This window comes from Schistocerca piceifrons, chromosome 7 (assembly GCF_021461385.2).
Source record: "Schistocerca piceifrons isolate TAMUIC-IGC-003096 chromosome 7, iqSchPice1.1, whole genome shotgun sequence".
Lineage (NCBI taxonomy): Eukaryota > Metazoa > Arthropoda > Insecta > Orthoptera > Acrididae > Schistocerca > Schistocerca piceifrons.
This window is the reverse complement of record NC_060144.1, coordinates 433,971,835-433,994,611: the sequence shown is the minus strand read 5'-3', so window position 1 is coordinate 433,994,611 and position 22,777 is coordinate 433,971,835. Positions and strand designations below refer to the sequence as shown.

At 44.8% G+C, this 22,777-nt stretch overlaps 1 protein-coding gene across 1 annotated transcript in view; it reads right to left on the bottom strand.

Moving 5' to 3' along the window:
* Positions 1 to 22,777, bottom strand: part of LOC124805762 (synaptotagmin-11) — a 717,920-nt gene that overhangs the window by 435,517 nt on the left and 259,626 nt on the right. The gene's annotated exons all lie outside the window — the stretch shown is intronic.

Below are 22,777 nucleotides of genomic sequence, written 5' to 3'. Positions count from 1 at the left end.
CTGCACATATAAATTATTGGAGTGCACTTACAAAAAGACCAAACGAAACACGTAACTGAGGGCAAGCGGGAGAGATATAGTCTAGTGGCGGCATATGGCAGATCGCAATTGTGAGTGTCCGTCGCAATGTGACATTGCTGACACACGTCGCTGTGATTCATTTTTGCCACCATTACGTGGTTAAATTAATTTAGAGTATACTGGGCACAGTTTATTGGAGGAAAGCTTTGGGTTTTCTCAGTGCGAAGGTGTTCTCCCAGTGTGGTCTCAGGATCCGCTCTACCGGAAGAAGGCGGTCATTGAAACTCGTTAGGAGGGGTCACGGCCCGCTTGGTGTTGGTGAGTTATCTCGGAATTAAGGCTGTGGCCTGCTTCGTGGTTTTGTCGGCAGAGCCGGTGCCTCTCCTAACCCGAGGAGAAAGCACTGTGTCGCCTCTGACATCCCCAGAGAATAACTGAGGGTGACATTTTTGCTTGTTCTGTTCAGACATCGAAAGACAAGACACTGAGACGCCGTCTGACCAACATGGGAAATGTTATGCTGGAACAAAGGTAGCCCCAGAGGGCCGGCAAACCATATTACACCACAGAGGACGAGGTTGTCTATGTCCAAGGCATACCAAAAGCACGGTAGTAAACACCGGCCATTTGCATACAAGATAATGGAAACAGACATTTCGAGCGCTATTTCCTGCAGGGGGAGCTCTAGCCACGGCCTGCAGGAAGTATCACTACGCCAAAACCTGATTGGCTGGAGACAGCTATTTACGGGACTAGAACCAGCCCCGAAGTTCAGTTCATTCCGGATGCAGACCTCGTGGATTTCGGCCGCTGAAGATTGCGTCTTCGTCTCTGAATCGGACTTTTACTAGTGTGTGTGTGAGTGTGTTACCACGAACCTTTGTGGAAAATTAGAAGCGAACTTCTGTTTGCCTCACTTAGGAGACTTTTCTTGGCTTCGTTATTGTTACCTTGTGTTCAGTCATCAACCTTGTAAACTTACATAAATAAAATTTGTGTTTGTGAAAAATTGTGAATTGTCAGTCACAACAAGAAGGTCGACTGCTTTTGTTCCAAAATATGTGTACCCAGCGCAAATCAGTCGCCCGCGACAGTGCTTGGGGAAAAAAGCCGACCAATCAATGGGACACTGTTCCATCCCAGTCCCAATCTCTTATTTGTGAAGGTGCCTTTTGTATGCAGAACATGAGGCGTTTCTACTACGCTGAGCAGTTTTTTCCCCTGACATAAAAGATATTCTCGCCCATCACACGTGCAACAGCTGTAACTTTGTGCATATTTACACGAGCTAATCGGCCGCCCAGTACTGGTACGAGGTAAGCTGAATTTGTTGTACAGCTGAACGCTAACAGCCCAAAGGCTCAGGGAACGTCACCGTAGGTCCAGCTAGGCGACCAGTCTAGACGGGTCCAGGTGCAGGGAGAAGCAACACTTGGCCAGAAACAGGAAAATCCCGGTACGGAGAGTTTTGAGGCTTAAGAAGACAGACAATGCTCCAAGAAATGACAGAATGTTAGACAGGCTGAAAGATGGCTTCTTATAGCTGTTTTAGTATCCGTAATAATTTACAGTCAGGTGTTACTGGAAATCTGAATATATTTTCGATCTCAGATAAATGAGGTGCATCTAGTGACATGACAATATTTTAATGCCTTTAAAACTACAGAAGTTAATATTTCACAGTGAATCAACATTTACACAATGAACCTCTGAATTAACAACTTTTAATTGCTCCACGCTCGATCAACAAACGATATCTGAGATGATAGCAATGCACTATAGCTATCATCCTTGAAAGCTATATATCTGTATCTACTTTATTTATTGATTTATGACATATTTTATGTCTTCTTCTAAATGCAAGTGTTTGTCAGAACATAGAATCCACCACAATTATACAGCAAATGATTACAGTATGGATACCTCATATTTTGTCACATTTGTGTATTTATTTAATGAGCAGTTTGCTATTTTGCCAGTAACTTCATTTAAATGTTGATTGCAAGTGCTATTAAAAATCTGTACTAATTTCAATGTGGTTAGTCGCATGTGTTAGCAGGGACCACAATTCAACTGAGATCCAAAAGACAATTCTGTCAAGCAGGCGTAAGTAATTGTTTGAGTAATGTATAAAGACAATCTATTGCCATTTATCATGAGTGCACTTGTATAAGAACATTGACTTATTTATCTATGGACAGATATTTATTTATAATTATTGTACATTATCTGAGTGTGATAGAATATTTTAACCATTCTCTATTTAAATATTGTTGAATTATATTAGTTTAGTCTGGAAAGTGGTAAAGATGAGTCAAGTCATGTCTGTAGCAATGTAAGAACGACGCACCTTTGGTGGGGATGGCCTTCAGCCAATGGAAAAGCAGACAGCAGAGGAACACTATGGGAGTCAAGTGGAGACTAGGACTTCTCGAGTGAAGAGCTGAAGGGGGCGATTCTGGGCATTTTATGTCGAGCTTTTGGAGAAGGCAGAGCTGCCTGAGGTAATGTATGTGATTTGGTAGTATTGGTGTTTGATTCTCGGCTATGAAAAGCTGATGTTATTACTTAACTTCTGAAGGGACTTCATATTTCGAAAGGTCTGAACGTGCTCCATAAAATGGTTTTTAACTTATTTCGCTTGTATCGTGGAACTGAGGATACACAGAGTATAAGTTACTATTCTTTGTATCGTATCCGACAATTTCTGAATCATTAGGTTGAACTCTGAACTATTTTGGGCTGGTAAATATTTCATGTCTTGTGATCATGAAACGGATTAGTTTTCACATATCTATAATGACTATTTAGTTGGCCCACTTTGACACCATTCTTGTAATGCTTTACGTAACTTTACTGCGTTTGATAAGGGTATTGTTTTGTCTGTACTATAAATGAATATCGTAGGTTCACTTCCCGTTTATTTGAGACGTCCTTTTTTGAATAAACTTCATTCCTCATAATGCTCCGTCTTCTACATCAATTAAAAGGGTTAGAATAGAGCCCTTGTTATTAAATTATTAACTTAACTTTTACTTCGTATTGCTGTATATTTTATTGACTCGCAAATTCTAACCGGTGCATTGACTATTTGACTGCAGTATCACAGCTACAAGTTATTACTCACAGTGAATTAGCTGTGGTGCTTATTTAAAGGAGACGAACATGGCTCCACCTTATGACTACATCGAGCTATTTCATTTAAACACAGCCGTGCATAGCCCAGGTATCTAAAGTACAAGTAACCACGAGTAAAGACGCAACTGGTTTGCATGTATGGGATGCTGTTTGGAAGAGCGACTATATTCAGCAGTTAGCGTTAGGTACCGTCGTACATCATCGAGTTCTTCTCTCAATATGGAGTTGTTTTGAAAATAGAGAGTTGTGGAGGGAGATCTACGTTCCATAGTCATTCCATTGCCGTCCGTCGTTAGTGTCACTCGTCACTCAGCTACCATTTGATACTGATTTTCGGGCGAAGTAATTTTCGCAACTGTGATAGAGCGATTCATATTCTGAGCACCTCGTTACTTTTTTACTTTGCCATGCAATTTGTGCTGCTTTATTTGGTTGCAGTTTGTGGCGTCTTGGTGCATTGTTAAATTTGATTTCGTGAGCTGCCCCGATGACCAGATCTTGCTGCGCTTTCTCCACACTGCCTTCTACACTTTATGGTACGTCCCCACAGTGTTAGCGTCGTTTTGTAATTTGATTTGAGTGTTAAACTTCTGTGTTACTTTTTAATGCGATTTTTATCAGTAATTAGAGCAAATAAAAATCTGTTAATCTCAGTCTTAATAATTGGGAACCAATGCTGTTCAATCGTAATTAAGTCATGAGATGTTCAATTGACTCTTTTATTAGAACATGTTACGCGTTTCGGGATTACACCCATCTTTAGACATCACAAACTTCAACTCCTTCCTAACCAACCAGGCGTGCAACCTTGATAACTCAAAGAAAGTGTCCAACAACACTTTCTTTAAGTTGTCAAGGCTGTGCGCCAGGTTGGTTAGGAAGGAGCTGAAGTTTGTGATGTCTGAAGATGGGTATAATCCCGAAACGCGTAACATGTTCCACTAAGAGTCAGTTTAACATCTCATGACTTTATTGCGATTGTACAGCATTGGTTGGCAATTATTAACATAAAAATGATCGCAGGTCTCAGACGGGATTTTATGTCCGTTATATCAGTCTCAGTAGTTTACATTGTCCTACAAAGCTTCTGTGGTTAAGCGAACCTCTGATAATAAACATACTCTAAGGGGGAAAAAAACGCCTCATGAAGGAATTACACAAATCGGTCTCAAATTTATATCATACAGGTATTGACGGAAAATGCAAAATTTTAAACTTTATTGAAGAGCAGTTTCACCACGCGGCTGGCAAAGATACTATAAAGAGGGAGTTTACGATTGCAGAGCATTAAGTGTTTACTCAGTTAAATATAGGCACCTGCCAGCATTTGAGAGAGGGCGTACGGTTGGGCTCAAAGAAGCCGGTTGGAGTAATCAGCAAATCGCTTGACTTCTGAATAGTAGCGATGCTACCATTCGACGATGTTGGCAGAAATGGGCGAGCCATTGCCGAACACGGCGTCAAGAAAGAAGCGGTCGATCTACAGAGGCGACAAAAGTGAGGCCCGAGCAATCGTCAGGGAGGCACTGAGAGCCTCAGGTTCATCATTATCAACTGGTGCTTCACTGACCGCAAGTACCATTAATAGGCAGCTCATAGAAAGAGGGCTGGGCTCACAGCGTCCCTTGCGCCGACTACCGTTGACTTCTGTACACCAACAGGTCCGTTCGCAGTGGTGTCGGGATCATTTTGCCTGTAATCTCATTGACTGGAAGAAAACTGTCTTCTAATTGAGTCCCAGTGACCAGCGGGAACGTGTCTCCAGATGCTCCGGACAGTGGCGGGATACCATCGTGACTGTCGCCTACCATACAGTCCGATGTTCAATAGTGATGGTTGGGGTGCCATTTTTTTCGATAGCAGGGTCCCTTTGGTCGTCATCCGTTATACCCTTACGGCATAGCTGTACGTCGGAAATATTTTACGCCCCGTTTTGTTGTCCTTCATGGCAAGCCATTCTGGGCTTACATTTCAGCAAAATAGTGCCCGCCCGCACACGGGGAGAGTTTCTGCTGATTGTCTTCGTGCTTGCCAAACCCTGCCTCGGCCAGCAAGGCTGCCGGATGTCTCCCCAATTGAGACCGTTTGGAGCATCCAACCATCTCAGGATTCTGACGATCTAACGCGCGAACTGGACAGAATGCGGCCTCTCTTCCTACAGTAGGACGTCCAACAACTCTATCAATGAATGGCAAGCCGAATAACTGCTTGCACGACGGTGAAATGTGAGCCAATGGCCGGCCGTTGTGGCCGAGCGGATCTAGGAGCTTCAGTCCGGAACCGCGCTGCTGCTACGGTCGCAGGTTCGAATCCTGCCTCGGGCATGGATGTGTGTGGTGCCCTCAGGTTAGTTACGTTTAAGTAGTTTTAAGTCTAGGGGACTGATCACCTCAGATGTTAAGTCTCATAGTGCTCAGAGCCATTTGAACCATTTTTTGAGCCAATTCGTTACCGAACTGCTCAATTTGTAAAGCTCTTTATCTTGAACTAATCATCCAATTTTTCTGAAATTGTAATCATTTGATTGTCCGTAACTCTGCATCACGTCTTCCGATTTCCGCCCCCATTTCTTTTCTTTTTTAGTTTTGTTTTTGTTTTATGGTGTATAATCTGGTGCACACATAAGCTTGTTGATCTCACTAATCGTGTTATCGTTGAGTTCAGTGGCCAAACCCAATGATCAGTTATATTAAAAATTCAGGGAAAGGTATGAGCATTGTACTCGTTCGTCTCGTATGATCAAAGATTTGTTATATAACGAGCGTTGCACCTATGTTCCTCGATTCTGATCGAGAACGGGGAGCCAACTTTAAGGAATTTCAGACAGTCAGATTGTAACAAGCAGTGGGTAGCAATATCACGTATTGATTTTCCAACTAAGCATGAAATCCGCATTCGAACGATACATGAATATTGCTACTCAGTCTGGGTTTATTACTGGGTCCGAGTGATAGACCAAAACAGAGAATATCTCGTCGAGGGTTCGTTTAGTAAAAGCCAGACCGTCACATAGCTGCTCATCCAACGCCAGTGGCAGACGGCACACCTGACGCATTATCCGTTACTGTTTCGTGTACTGTTAAAATTACTGGAGCATGCATTCCTAAAAGAGTCAACCAACATTTTACTTCCTCGTATGTATGTCTCGCGAAAAGATCGTGAAGGTAAAAATCAGAGATTCGAAATCACGTGGAGGTTTCCCAACAATCTTTCTCTCCGTGCCCCATTCGCGACTAGAGGAGAAAAGAGGTGATGTGCCAGTGGAAGACAAAATAGCCTCCACCGCACGCCGTAAAGTGCCTTGTGAAGTGCCCATGTAGAGCATTAACACTAATGGCACGATTTGAATTCAATGAAGACGAAGTTAGTTCCGGATCGCAACAGAGTAGCTGTGGCAACGTCTCGTTCGGCAGAACCCAAGCAGTAGCTTTACACGTCTGCGAGAGAGCAGCGGCATCCAATCACTGGCATCTGCTCCAATTCTCGTGAGTTAAAGAAGTAATTGCATCAGTCAAATCAAGTTGCCGGCGCCTTGACGATTAATGTCGAGTAACAGAATTACTGGAAGTGCGGTTGTGGAGGACCGACTCGGGAATTGTAATCCAGTTATCAAGTCGGCGCCGGCGCCTGTAGACGGACGCCGCTTTGGCCGAAACTCTGCGGCGGGAGAAGACATGTTTCTCCGTACCTGAACGACCTGCTCTGTGTTATTAGGAATATGGTGGAAAAGTCTGACAATACGTTGTACCGGCAGCTTTGTCGCTTAAAGACATAATCATCAGCGACGTGATTGCTGCATCAGGATCATAAAACTGTCATGTGTACTGCGGAACTGGCTAGCTACAGCCTGAGATACGCTATTTGCTTTTTGCTGTTCGACAAATAGGCACATTTACTACGGCGACATGTCCAGCCCTCTTTCAAGTGGTCCAAATGGCTCTGAGCACTATGGGACTTAACATCTGAGGTCATCAGTCCCCCAGAACTTAGAACTACTTAAACCTAACTAACCTAAGGACATCACGCACATCTATGCCCGAGGCAGGATTCGAACCTGCGACCGTAGCAGTCGCGCGGCTCCAGACTGAAGTGCCTAGAACCGCTCAGCCACACCGGCCAGCCCTCTTTCAAAGAAAAGAAAAATAATCGCCAAGAAAAATCACGCCAATCTTTCATGAACTATAAAATCGAAAGTGTGTGTGCGTGTATGTGTGTGTGTGTGTGTGTGTGTGTGTGTGTGTGTGTGTGAAAGAGAGAGAGAGAGAGAGAGAGAGAGAGAGAGAGAGAGACATTTGGATGAAACTGTCGCTTGCTTGTGTCGCTGGCTACATAAAGTGCGCGCTTACGGTATATCCGATGACATATGCGGTTGGATAGAAAGTTTTCTAACGGACAGGGAGCAGTATGTCGTCCTGAACGGGGTGACTTCAACAGAAACAAGCGTAGCTTCAGGTATGTCCCAGGGCAGCGTAATAGGTCCTCTGCTTTTTACGATTTACATAAACGATCTGGTTGATGGTATTGACAGCGGCCTTAGACTGTTTGCCAACGATGCTGTAGTCTACAGGAAAGTAGTATCACACGAAAGTTGTGAACAAATCAATGAGGATTTGCAGAAAATAAATGCGTGTTGTAATGACTGGTAGTTATCTCTCAATATTAGTAAGTGTAACCTACTGTGTATAAGAAAGCGAAAATCCCCATTAATGTACGAGTACAAAATAAATACCCGTCTTTGGAAGCGGCAACGTCCGTCAAGTATCTGTGTGTGATTATTCGAAATGATCTCGAATGGAATGATCAGATTACACAAGTAACGGGCAAGGGGAACTCTAGATTGCGGTTTATTGGTAGAATACTGAAGGGATGCAGTCCTTCAACAAAGGAAATTGCATACAATACGTTAGTTCGTCCAGTCTTGGAGTATTGTTCGTCTGTATGTGACCCTTACTAGTTGGGTCTGATTCAAGAGATTGAGCAGGTCCAAAGAAGAGCGGCAAGATTCGTGACTGGCACATTTAGCCATCGCGAGAGCATTACAGATCTCATAGAAAGTTGGAAGTGGGACACACTTGCAGATAGACGGTGCGCCAAACAGAAGGGGCTGCTCACTAAATTCCGAAATCCGATCTTTCCCGAGGATGTAGAGCGTATATTATTACCACCATATTTCAAATCGCGGAATGATCACCATTCAAAGATAAGGGAAATAAGAGCTCCTACTGAGGCGTTCAGTTCCGCGAGTGGAACAGAAGGGGGGAAATACGACTTTGGTGCGAATTGTGCCGTCTGCCACACACCGCTTGGTGGCTAGCGGAGTATATATGTAGATGTAGATGTAGAAATTTACCCTGAGTTAACACATAGTCTAGCTTTTACACACCCACCTATCAAAGAGGTGAGATGGAGGGTGAAAAAGAAATGTAGCTCATATCCATAATTTATTCATACAGTGTTTGTGAATGAGAACACTTTGTGACTTGCAACAGACTTCACACAAAATGTCAAGCCCGAAAAAATGAGGACAGGACAAATTTAACCGCTTATCACATTTCCACTGTTCACGGAGTGAATCTTCCGCATGAAGCATGGCGTTTTAATTTATTGTTTCTTTACTGATAACTCCTTTCAAAATATATTTAAATATGTTAGAAACAAGTGAAATATATTTGACACCTACTTATGAGGGCAAAACCACGGGTAAAAAGAAACTCAACCTAAATCCCTGGAAATCAAAATCAAGAAAAGTGTCAAATTTTCTGCGCCAACGGTGACTTAACCACTAACAACGAAAACTGCAATTCCGCATACTAATAATGCGCTGGGATGGAGAATTGCCCCCACAAAGGAATACACTGTTTACTATGGGATAAAAATTGGGGTAATAGCCATTGCAAAGCTGGGCAGCCCACGAGCTTGTACGTGTAACTCAGTTAGGCTGACAGTTGGTCCTATGTCTACCGGCATGGAATCGGATCCCTATCCACGGCCAATGCTTGTGGGTGGTTGGAGGCGGCTTTCGACTCCAGGGAAAACAGTGGGGCCTCTAAGGACCACCCTGTTGCTCACCCACTGCCGCAGACTGATGCCAAGTGCCCTGCTTCATGGCATTCTGTCTAATATGGACAAAATGGCAATTGGGGCCGTTCTGCAGGCTCGTTCGTTGAGCGGAAACAGATGTGAGACCAGAACAAGCTGATAACACGAAGAAATGTCGGGAGTTGGACTCATGACGCATCTACTTATTTGTATCCGCCGAGCTCGACGCGAGCGAATACGGGCAGCGCCGTGACGTCACTGTACTCGAATTGTCAGCGTCATCGACACGCAGCAGAACAGCGGAAGGCAAGGACACCTCGCCAGCCTAAAGCCGTCGGCACACGGACCGTGCATCCGAACGTTGAACGCTGTGTGTGCCGAGTTTCTGACGTCATAGCGTGGAATAGCACGCTCGGGAACCTTTCCGAAGGTGCAGAGTAATATCTGGCATGTCAGATATTCTGAGCGTGCGTCTGAGCGTTGACCAATGAGATAGCACACCGCCACCTACGTCACAAGCACGCCGTCTCCTTTCAGTACAGAGTTGTGAGGCGCCATATTGGCATTCATTTCAAGCCTATACGTATATGTGCCGTTTCTGAGTACCAGCAAATTGAGAATCGCTGGAAAACCCGTTGTAACTGTGTGATTCGTTCCAATAAAATAATGAGAAACATCATATTCGTGGTAAAAGAATTATTGTAAGTTGCGTGTAATGAGAATAGGCTATTTGAAGGCAGTGACACACTGAAGATCCATCACAAACGTATTGTTCTTGGTACAATTTGTTATAATTAAATTTCAATTAGTAAGGTATATACAATTAAGGTTTATAGCAAGGGGTAACATAACATGGTTGGATATAAACGCGGTGATCTTGGTTTAGCGTAATGATTGGAGCAGTGGTTCGCATCTTGACTCATCCAATTTTTTTTCCTAACATTCGTGTTTTTATTACGTTCTGATACTTTATTATTAGTTTAATATATGCATATACTATAATATCCGATGTTATGTAAATATAAGTTCACCTTTTTTTGAGGGGTGACTTTGTTGGATTGGCTTGATCTACAGGACAGCTTGCGCTACTTGTATAAAGATAATTTGCTCCTTTTTCTTTTACGCCAAGTAATTCACATGTTGCAAAGATTCTGCTACTGCGTAGAATCAGTGACCAAGTAAGACTGACCTTGGGGTTTTACTAAAATGCGGGAATGATGAAATAATGTTTATCTTATGCGGAGAAGTATTCCAAATTTGTAATTCACTGTTTGTAATGGAACTTTTATAAACCTATGTCCTTATTAATTGGACATGGTACTTTCATTTTCGTGGACGATGGAGAAATGTGCGTTTTACTAGAGCTAGCGTGGGAATTTTACGCGCGCCCGTTGAGTAAACAGTGTGATTACGAACTAGAAGCATCCCTCAACTGCCGCTGGAGTGCGTTGCGATCGCGTTACCACGTTGGGGTCCAAGCACCGTATGCACAAGTCATATCGTTCCTGAGCGTTGAGCAGCACGTTGAACTTGGCACGCTCAACGTTAACGTTCGACAGCACGGTCCGTGCGTCGACGGCTTAAGGGTGCCCTGCGAGCTGCTTACCACACGCATCTAACTTTGCTACCTCTTCAGCATGACAACGTCATGACACCGTTCTGGTGGCACATTAGTTAACTCCCCCCAGAGGCTGCTCAACTACAGAAATGAAGGGGCTGCAACACAGAGGAAGAAAACAGATTACGTGCAACCAATCTAAGGGGGAGCAGAGAGTCTGAAAACCGCATAGAGAGAAAAACTAGGCTATGGGACAAAGTGCGTAGAGTAATGCGAAAGCCAGGTCCGCTTCGATCGATGACGGGCCTGACCTATCGCCGCCGGCAAGTTAACACCCAGGTCAGCGGCTTTGCCCATACGACCCTCTGCGCGCGTCGCCCGTCGCAGCTACCCGCTGTACTCTGCGGCGAGACCCACGCAAGCTCTCCAGCACTATAGCGATGTCCGCTGGCAGGTATACCAGACACACAGTCACGGTTTTCTGATTTATTACACTTCCATTTTCAGATGGCTCTACCAAATTTACTTGCTTTCCTGCTGGGGCTCCGTTTTGTACTTGTTTCTGATTTGGTGCACTAAGATAAAATATTTTTCATTCAGAGTTTGGCAAATTTACGAGAGATTTTTTTCTTTTTTACGTTCAAAGGAACATACATACAGTCTTTAACAAAGAAATTTGCCAAACAGCCGCATAAATTGAGAAGTAGTTTATTTTATTTTCGCTACCAGGTTCGGCAATTCACTACGTCATCCTCAGGCCCCATATGCATCTCTCTGTTGCAGTCACGTCTTAGAAGAAAGCACTTGAGAATCCACGACATCCAGAAACATACGGCCGCAGCATGCCAGTATCGATTATTTCTGAGAGACACATGTGCTGACTGATGATGGCATAATGAATTGCCGAAACTGGTATTTAAAATAAAATAAAAGAAATTCTCAGTTCGCACGGGTGCTTGGTGAAATTCTTTGTTAAATATTAGACCATCCGCTGTCCCAGATCCACAATGGATCAACAAAAATTACAGAAAGTTCGTTTCTCCTCGGCAAGATGGCATCTACCAGCAGGAAAATGCAACATGTCACACGGCTCGCAGAGTATGTGCGTGGTTCGAAGAGCACCAGGATGAGTTTACCGTACTCCACTGGCCACCAAACTCACCGGATATAAAATCAATCGAAAATCTGTGAGACCACCTCGATCGGGCTGCTCGCGTCAAGGAGCCTCAACTGAGAAACCCAGCGCAGCTGACAATGGTACTGTACCCGGCATGGCTCCACGTCCCTATCGGTATCTCCCAGAACCACACTGCCTCTCTTCCAACACGTCTGGCAGCGGTTCGCGCTGCAAAAGGTTCAGGATTTTGACAGTTGGTCACGTCAATGTGCATGAGGAGTGTATATTTTGCATGCACAAAGTTTCTTTTGCGTCTGAAGATTTCTCTCCGTTGAGGATCACATGCTGTTGTCATAACTAAACCATATATGGCTATTTTCCTTGTGTACGAGGGCAGTTCAATAAGTAATGCAACACATTTTTTTTCTGAAACAGCGGTTGTTTTATTCAGCATTGAAATACACCAGGTTATTCCCCAATCTTTTAGCTACACAACACTATTTTTCAACGTAATCTCCATTCAATGCTACGGCCTTACGCCACCTTGAAATGAGGGCCTGTATGCCTGCACGGTACCATTCCACTGGTCGATGTCGGAGCCAACGTCGTACTGCATCAATAACTTCTTCATCATCCACGTAGTGCCTCCCACGGATTGCGTCCTTCATTGGGCCAAACATATGGAAATCCGACGGTGCGAGATCGGGGCTGTAGGGTGCATGAGGAAGAACAGTCCACCGAAGTTTTGTGAGCTCCTCTCGGGTGCGAAGACTTGTGTGAGGTCTTGCGTTGTCATAAAGGAGAAGTTCGTTCAGATTTTTGTGCCTACGAACACGCTGAAGTCGTTTCTTCAATTTCTGAAGAGTAGCACAATACACTTCAGAGTTGATCGTTTGACCATGGGGAAGGACATCGAACAGAATAACCCCTTCAGCGTCCCAGAAGACTGTAACCATGACTTTACCGGCTGAGGGTATGGCTTTAAACTTTTTCTTGGTAGGGGAGTGGGTGTGGCGCCACTCCATTGATTGCCGTTTTGTTTCAGGTTCGAAGTGCTGAGCCCATGTTTCATCGCCTGTAACAATCTTTGACAAGAAATTATCACCCTCAGCCACATGACGAGCAAGCAATTCCGCACAGATGGTTCTCCTTTGCTCTTTATGGTGCTCGGTTAGACAACGAGGGACCCAGCGGGAACAAACCTTTGAATATCCCAACTGGTGAACAATTGTGACAGCACTACCAACAGAGATGTCAAGTTGAGCACTGAGTTGTTTGATGGTGATCCGTCGATCATCTCGAACGAGTGTGTTCGCACGCTCCGCCATTGCAGGAGTCACAGCTGTGCACAGCCGGCCTGCACGCGGGAGATCAGACAGTCTTGCTTGACCTTGCGGCGATGATGACACACGCTTTGCCCAACGACTCACCGTGCTTTTGTCCACTGCCAGATCACCGTAGACATTCTGCAAGCGCCTATGAATATCTTAGATGCCTGGTCCGCCAAAAGAAACTCGATCACTGCCCGTTGTTTGCAACGCACATCCGTTACAGACGCCATTTTAACAGCTCCGTACAGCGCTGCCACCTGTCGGAAGTCAATGAAACTATACGCGACGAAGTGGGAATGTTTGAAAATATTCCACAAGAAATTTCCGGTTTTTTCAACCAAAATTGGCCGAGAAAAAAAATGTGTTGCATTACTTATTGAACTGCCCTCGTATTTATACACTGGTATTTTGCAATTAATCACTGAAGCACGGAAGCTGCTAGAACCTTTTATAGAGCTGGCTGAATTTCGTTTATCATCTGTCTATGGCGACATCCAGAATTTTCTGTCTTCGCCCTTTCTAGCATTGGCATGAAAACGAACAGCCCGAAATTCTCGAGTGCTCCCGTTAATTAATTAATTATTATATGCCTAAGAGCTGTATATCAGTAGTGTATGACGCGCAGGAACGTAGTGATTCATTGTGCTACCATTGGGAAGACTTTATTGAATCATTATACTAAGGTAAGTCAAAGCAGAGGCATTTACCATTAGTATTTAGAAACCTGTACTGCCACCATTGTTTATTTTTTCTGTTGAAAGACTATTTTTGTCTACTGTGTGGCGTTGCGCGTATTAATCAAGCACGCAACTACGAGAGCTAATTTTTATCCCCACAGCCTGTCTGGATTTTATATATACACTACTGGCCATTAAAATTGCTACACCAAGAAGAAATGCAGATGATAAACGCGTATTCATTGAACAAATATATTATACTAGAACTGACATGTGATTACATTTTGACGCAATTTGGGTGCATAGATCCTGAGAAATCAGTACCCAGAACAATCACCTCTGGCCGTAATAACGGCCTTGATACGCGTGGGCATTGAGTCAAACAGAGCTTGGATGGCGTGTACAGGGACAGCTGCCCATGCAGCTTCAACACGATACCCCAGTTCATCACGAGTAGTGACTGGAGTATTCTGACGATCCAGTTCCTCGGCCACCATTGACCAGACGTTTTCAGTTGGTGAGAGATCTGGAGAACGTGCTGGCCAGGGCAGCAGTCGAAGATTTTCTGTATCCAGAAAGGCCCGTATAGGACCTGCAACATGCGGCCGTGCATTATCCTGCTGAAATGTAGGGTTTCACAGGGATCGAATGCAGGGTAGAAACAAGGGTCGTAACAGATCTGAAATGTAACGTCCACTGTTCAAAGTGCCGTCAATGCGAACAAGAGGTGACCGAGACGTATAACCAATGGCAACCCATACCATCACGCCGGGTGATACGCCAGCATGGCGATGACGAATACACGCTTCCAATGTGCGTTCACCGCGATGTCGCTAAACACGGATGCGACCATCATGATGCTGTGAACAGAACCTTGATTCATCCGAAAAAATGACGTTCTGCCATTCGTGCACCCAGGTTCGTCGTTGAGTACACCATCGCAGGCGCTCCTGTCTGTGATGCAGCGTCGAGGGTAACCGCAGCCATGGTCTCCGAGCTGATAGTCCATGCAGCTGCAAACGTCGTCGAACTGTCCGTGCAGATGGTTGTTGTCTTGCAATCGTCCCCATCTGTTGACTCAGTGATCGAGACGTGGCTGCACGATCCGTTACAGTCATGCGGATAAGATGCCTGTCATCTCGACTGCTAGTGGTACTAGGCCGTTGGGATCCAGCACGGCGTTCCGTATTAACCTCCTGAACCCACCGATTCCATATTCTGCTAACAGTCATTGGATCTCGACCACGCGAGCAGCAATGTCGCAATACGATAAACCGCAATCGCGATAGGCTACAATCCGACCTTTACCAAAGTCGGAAACGTGATGGTACGCATTTCTCTTCCTTACACGAGACATCACAACAGCGTTTCACCAGGCAACGCCGGTCAACTGCTGTTTGTGTATGAGAAATCGGTTGGAAACTGTCCTCATGTCAGCACGTTTTAGGTGTCGCCACCGGCGCCAACCTTTTGTGAATGCTACGAAAAGCTAATCATTAGCATATCACAGCATCTTCTTCCCGTCGGTTAATTTTCGCGTCTGTAGCACGTCATCTTCATGGTGTAGCAATTTTAATGGCCAGTAGTGTATATTTACGAGGGTTGTAACTTTAATAAAGGCAACTATTTATTTACAGCTCGTACGTGTTTCAAAGTTTTACTGACCTTCAAAGTAGTCATCAGCGTTGTGTATAACCCGTTGCCAGCGATGTGGAACTCGTAGGATACTCTTAGCTCTGCCAGTTGTGTTGTCATTTCGAGCGGCGCGGTCTATTGCACGACTAATTTGTATCAGTTCTGAAGCGAAAGCCGTGAAGTGTTTCCTTCAGTTTAGAAATCGAGTTGAACTCACGAGGGCTTAAGTCAGGGGAGTGCAGTAGATGGTATAGCACTTAGCAGCCCCATAAGTCAAACAAATCAGTAACAAAAACGAGATACTGGCAGAAGTAAAGCTGTGAGTACCGGGCGAGAGTCGTGCTTCGGTAGCTCAGTTAGTAGAGCACTTGCCCACGAAAGGCAAAGGTCCCGAGTTCGAGTCTCGGTCGGGCACACAGTTTTAATCTGCCAGGAAGTTTCATATCAGCACACACTCCGCTGCAGAGTGAAAATCTCATTCTGGAAATCAGTAACGGCTTGCACTGTGCGTGCTTGAGCATTGTCCTGCAAAATCACTTCTGACTCTAAGCTGGTCGTAGGTTGTGTTCCAAAAATGAACAGCATAGAGGCAGAAGTGATGACACTTTATGCAAGACCTGACCATCATTTTGCAGGACAATGATCAATGACGTACAGTGTAAGCTGTTACTGATTTGTTTGACTGATGGGGCTACTAAGTCCTATACCACCTGCTGCACTCGCCTGATTTAAGCCCTCGTGAGTTCAACTCGGTTTTTAACCTGAAGGAAACACTTCACGGCATTCGCTTCAGAACTACTACCGTCCGCAGCTCGTCTAAATGACTATGATTATATTTAATAGCTGTCCGCAGCTCGTGGTCGTGCGGTAGCGTTCTCGCTTCCCGCGCCCGGGTTCCCGGGTTCGATTCCCGGCGGGGTCAGGGATTTTCTCTGCCTCGTGATGACTGGGTGTTGTATGATGTCCTTAAGTTAGCTAGGTTTAAGTAGTTCTAAGTTGTAGGGGACTGATGACCATAGATGATAAGTCCCACAGTGCTCAGAGCCATTTTAGAACTACTACCAATTAGTCGGGCAATAGACCGCGCCCCTCGAACTGTCAACAAACTGGCACTGCTAAGAGTATCCTACGACTTCCACATCGGTCGCAACGAGTTATACACAGTGCTGGTGACTACTTTGAAGGTCAGTAAAACTTTGAAACATGTATCTATTTTGTACGAGCTGTAAATAAATAGTTGCCACTGTTAAAGTCCCAACCCTCGTATACATATACTGCGCAAATTATTACACCCGGATAGACAACGTCAGTCTTGTCCCGATGACGGCATATGCCACCGGTGGGATAGCAGGTGTACTGATAATGCTTTCAACGTCGTCTGCCAACAGATACATTGTGGTATAGATACCAGAGAGCCACCTATGTCAACCCTTTAACAGGGAATGTTCACAACCAGTAGCCTCAGTTTGGTGCAAACGTGTGAAGCAAACAGGCAACCTCACATGGAGACGCATTCGTGCTTCCTGCAGGTAACTGAGCCACTTTGAAAGGGGTAAAATTCGGGCTTCTATGTGGCAGGATCGTCATTTCGGATAACTAACACACAAATTGGACGTTGTGCGTCAGATGTGCAACGATGCTATATCAGTTGTCACCTGAACATTCTCAGGCACGTAGGCGAGGTTCTGGGCGTCCACGCAGCACAAATGCCGCCAGGATCGTCGTATCGTAAGGACAAAAGTGGCAGACGCCAAGCTGCCACAGCACAGATAAGAGGGCTTGTGAGCCCAGACGTGTCAGTTCGAACTGTTGCGAACCGTTTATTAGCAGCTCGATTGATGCCATTAGAGGATCACTTAAAAGATGGAATGGTGGGCCGTAGTTGTCAACGATGAAATCAGATTCTGTCTGCACGCAAGTGATGTCGTTTCTGCGTGTGACGTAGACCTGGTGAGTGCTGCATCGTAGAGTGCATACACTAGCCCCATCTCAGCATTAATTGTCTGGCGTGCGATAAGCTACAACTCTCGTTCATCTTTGGTGTTTCTGGAGGGGACTCTTAACTAGCTCTCACTACGTGCAGAATGACCCGTTTTTCCGTTCCTGAAGGAGGAACGTGATGTGTTGTTCCAACAGGATAATGTTCACTCCACATCGCCGATGAAACTGAACTTTCTCTGCAAGACGTGCAGGAGATTCCCTGGCCAGCAGTATCACCGGGTTTGTCCTCAATCGAGCACCTGTGAGATTTGATGGGACGAGAAATGAGTCGTGCGACTCATCAGCCAACTACTCTTACAGAACTACATGAGCAGTGGGCGTGGCATAACGTATCCCAGGACAGTATTCGCCATCTCAACGATGGACTGGATGCCAGAGTCACCTCCCACATTGCCACCTCTGTAGGCTACACTAGGTACTAATATCGATGTTTCAACATGTGGGTCAATACCTGGTACCTCAGAACCGCTTGTGCTGTATATTAGTAAAAGTAATAATTTAATGTACTCCATATGTACTGTTGAAACAATAAATCTTGAGTGAACTGGAAAGGGGGTACTATTCTTTTCCCGGCGATATACAGGGTGTAAATTTTAAGTTGACAAACCAGAATAACTCGAAAAATAAGCTTCACACGAAAAAATGTGTAGAATCCAATGTTGATTATTTTCGAGGGGGACATCTGCTGGAGCTAAAATTAGCCCGCCCCCCCGGTCCCCTGGGGGTGGGCTACGGGAGGCAACTTTAAAATTTCAAATGGGAACCCCCATTTTTAATTGCAGAATCAGATTCTACAGAAACTACGTACATGTTGTCTTAAACATTTGTTTTGATTCTTGGTAGTTTGCGCTGTAATTCAAGAAAATCCATTTTCTCATTTTTGCGTGGAAAATGGTTACGGATAAATAGAAAGTAGGATGTTTGGTTAGTTAGTTAGCTAGTCAGATGATTTGTTTGATAATTAAAGGTTGTGTGGCTTCATGACCACGAAACAAACAAAACTTAAGCGAATCTGCGGAAAAAATTAATACAGTATTTGGGCCAACATTTGTAAAACTCTAATTCCTCTCTCTCAAACCCCACCCTATGGGGAGTGAGGGAGAGTTTTAGATTTAGCGAATCAAAATTTACGAAGTAAATAAGTATTTTTTATTTATCCGTAACCATTTTCCACACAAAAACGAGAACATGGATTTTGTTGAATTACATCGCCCACTACCATGAATCAAAACAACTCATCATCATCATCATCATCATCATCATCATCATCATTTAAGACTGATTATGCCTTTCAGCGTTCAGTCTGGAGCATAGCCCCCCTTATACAGTTCCTCCATGATCCCCTATTCAGTGCTAACATTGGTGCCTCTTCTGATGTTAAACCTATTACTTCAAAATCATTCTTAACCGAATCCAGGTACCTTCTCCTCGGTCTGCCCCGACTCCTCTTACCCTCTACTGCTGAATCCATGAGTCTCTTGGGTAACCTTGCTTCTCCCATGCGTGTAACATGACCCCACCATCTAAGCCTGTTCGCCCTGACTGCAACATCTATAGAGTTCATTCCCAGTTTTTCTTTGATTTCCTCATTGTGGACACCCTCCTGCCATCGTTCCCATCTACTAGTACCTGCAATCATCCTAGCTACCTTCATATCCGTAACCTCAACCTTGTTGATAAGGTAACCTGAATCCACCCAGCTTTCGCTCCCATACAACAAAGTTGGTCGAAAGATTGAACGGTGCACAGATAACTTAGTCTTGGTACTGACTTCCTTCTTGCAGAAGAGAGTAGATCGTAGCTGAGCGCTCACTGCATTGGCTTTGCTACACCTCGCTTCCAGTTCCTTCACTATGTTGCCATCCTGTGAGAATATGCATCCTAAGTACTTGAAACCGTCCACCTGTTCTAACTTTGTTCCTCCTATTTGGCACTCAATCCGTTTATATTTCTTTCCCACTGACATTACTTTCGTTTTGGAGATGCTAATCTTCATACCATAGTCCTTACATTTCTGATCTAGATCTGAAATATTACTTTGCAAACTTTCAATCGAATCTGCCATCACAACTAAGTCATCCGCGTATGCAAGACTGCTTATTTTGTGTTCACATATCTTAATCTCACCCAGCCAGTCTTTTGTTTTCAACATATGATCCATAAATAATATGAACAAGAGTGGAGACAGGTTGCAGCCTTGTCTTACCCCTGAAACTACTCTGAACCATCAAAACAACTGTTCAAGACAGAATGTACATAGTTTTTTTCTGTAGAATCTGATTCTGCAATAAAAAATGGGGGTTCCCATTTGAAATTTTAAAGTTGCCTCCCGGCCGACCCTCAGGGGGCTGGGGTGGCGGGCTAATTATAGCACCAGCAGATGTCCCCCTGGAAAATAATCAACTTTGGATTCTAGACATTTTTTCTTGTGAGGTTTACCTTTCGAGTTATTCTGGTTTGTCAAATTAAAATGTACACGCTGTATATACATTAAAACCTGAGCGCTACATCGTTTGCTGTTTGCCAGAAACTCTTCAGTCCAGGCTCCTTATCATTATGGCTATGATCATCATCATCGCCGTAATCGTTATCATGTCTACTACCACCATTTAATAACAACGGGGACTAAAAGCAGGTATGAATTTGGTAGCTGCTCTGAATTTTACTTGCTGTCAAATCTTGAGGGCTTTCGGGAATGTTGTGGAGATGTCCAGGCCGTTCTCAGAGGGTCTCTTTGCTGATATTGCCAAACGGAGTTTTCAGAGTCTGGGCAGCTCGGCATTCCGCCGGTAAGAACCCTGAGAGGCGCCTTTCAGCGGGACTGCAGCAGCACCAGGCCGGGGCGCGGTCTTTTCAGGCCGTCGTGCTGCGGGTTGCGCCCCTCCATTAGTGCACAACGCCCACCCGGCAAACGGCAAACAAGCTTCAAAGGCAGCAGAGGCCGCCGCCGCCGCCGCCGGGCTTTTGTTTAAAACATGGACGCCCGCTGGGCTCGCCGGACGCTACACAGCCGAGCACAGCGCAACACAACACGGCAAACACGGCGCGACACGAGTTTCTTTTGGCTGGACGATGCTCGCCGCTTAACTCACTTCCATCCCTCTCACCCCCTCTTCAAACAGCGTCACCCTGGTCGTAACTGTCGCCGCAGTGGAAAAACAACGAACACTATAGCGAAACTAACTACACTCTGTGATGTAATTCGCGCGAATCCACCGAGCGACCCTCAAACGTACACCGACGGGCCAAAACAATGTGACCACCTTCTTAACAGCATGTTGGTCCACTATGCAAACAGAATATAGCAGCGACTCCGCTCTGTATGGTTTCTACAAGTCCTTGACACCTTTCCAGAATCATGTGGCACCAGACGTCTACCCACAGGTCAAGCAATTCCCGCAAATTACGAGATGGTAGTTTACATCTACATCTACGTGATTGCATCTACATCTACATGATTACTCTGCAATTCACATTTAAGTCCTTGGCAGAGGGTTCATCGAACCACAATCATACTATCTCTCTACCATTCCACTCCCGAACAGCGCGCAGGAAAAACGAACACCTAAACCTTTCTGTTCGAGCTCTGATTTCTCTTATTTTATTTTGATGATCATTCCTACCTATGTGGGTTGGGCTCAACAAAATATTTTCGCATTCGGAAGAGAAAGTTGGTGACTGAAATTTCGTAATTAGATCTCGCCGCGACGAAAAAAGTCTTTGCTTTAATGACTTTCATTCCAACTCGCGTATTATTTCTGCCACACTCTCTCCCCTATTACGTGGTAAAACAAAACGAGCTGCCCTTTTTTGCAACCTTTCGATGTCCTCCGTCAATCCCACCTGATAAGGATCCCACACCGCGCAGCAATATTCTGAGGACGAACGAGTGTAGTGTAAGTTGTCTCTTTAGTGGACTTGTTGCATCTTCTGCTTACTCTGCTATTCACAATAAAGTGCCTAGCAGAGAGTTCATTGAACCACTTTCAACCTGTCTCTCTACCGTTCCATTCTCGAACGGCACACAAGAAAAACCAGCACTTAAATTTGTCTATGCGAGCCCTGATTTCTCTTATTTTATCGTGATGATCGTTTCTCCCTATGTAGGTGGGTGCCAACAGAATGTTTTCGCAATCGGAGGAGAAAACTGGTGACTGAAATTTCATAAGAAGATCCCGTCGCAACGAAAAACGCCTTTGTTCTAATGATTGCCACTCCAATTCACGTATCATGTCTGTGGCACTATCTCCCTTATTTCGCGATAATACAAAACGAGCCGCCCTTCTTTGTACTTTTTCGATGTCATCCGTCAGTCCTACCTGATGTGCATCCCACACCGCACAGCAATATTCCACAATAGGGCGGACACGCGTGGTGTAAGCCGTCTCTTTAGTAGACCTGTTGCACCTTCTAAGTGTTCTGCCAATGAATCGCAGTCTTTGGTTTGCTCTACCCACAATATTATCTATGTGATCGTTCCAATTTAGGTTATTTGTAATTGTAATCCATAAGTATTTAACTGATTTTACAGCCTTCAGATTTGTGTGACTAACCGCGTAATCGAAATTTAGCTGATTTCTTTTAGTGGTCATGTGAATAACTTCACACTTTTCCTGATTCAGGGTCAAATTCCACTTTTCGCACCTTACAGATATCTGATCTAAACCATTTTGCAAGTCGTTTTAATCATCTGATGACTTTACAAGACGGTAAACGACAGCATCATCTGCAAACAATCTAAGACGACTGCTCAGATTATGTCTTATGTCGTTAATATAGCTCAGGAGCAATAGAGGGCCTACATCTACATCTATATTTATACTCCGCAAGCCACCCAACGGTGTATGCCGGAGGGTACTTCACGTGCCACTGTCATTACCTCCCTTTCCTCTTCCAGTTGCGTATGGTTCGCGGGAAGAACGACTGCCGGAAAGCCTCCGTGCACCCTCGAATCTCTCTAATTTTACATTCGTGATCTCCTCGGGAGGTATAAGTAACGGGGGAAGCAACATATTCGATACCTCATCCAGAAACGCACCCTCTCGAAACATGGACAGCAAGCTACACCGCGATGCAGAGCGCCTCTCTTGCAGAGCCTGCCACTTGAGTTTGCTAAACATCTCCGTAACGCTATCACGCTTACCAAATAACCCTGTGACGAAACGCGCCGCTCTTCTTTGGATCTTCTCTATCTGCTATGTCAACCCGACCTGCTACGGATCCCACACTCATGACCAATACTCAAGTATAGGTCGAACGA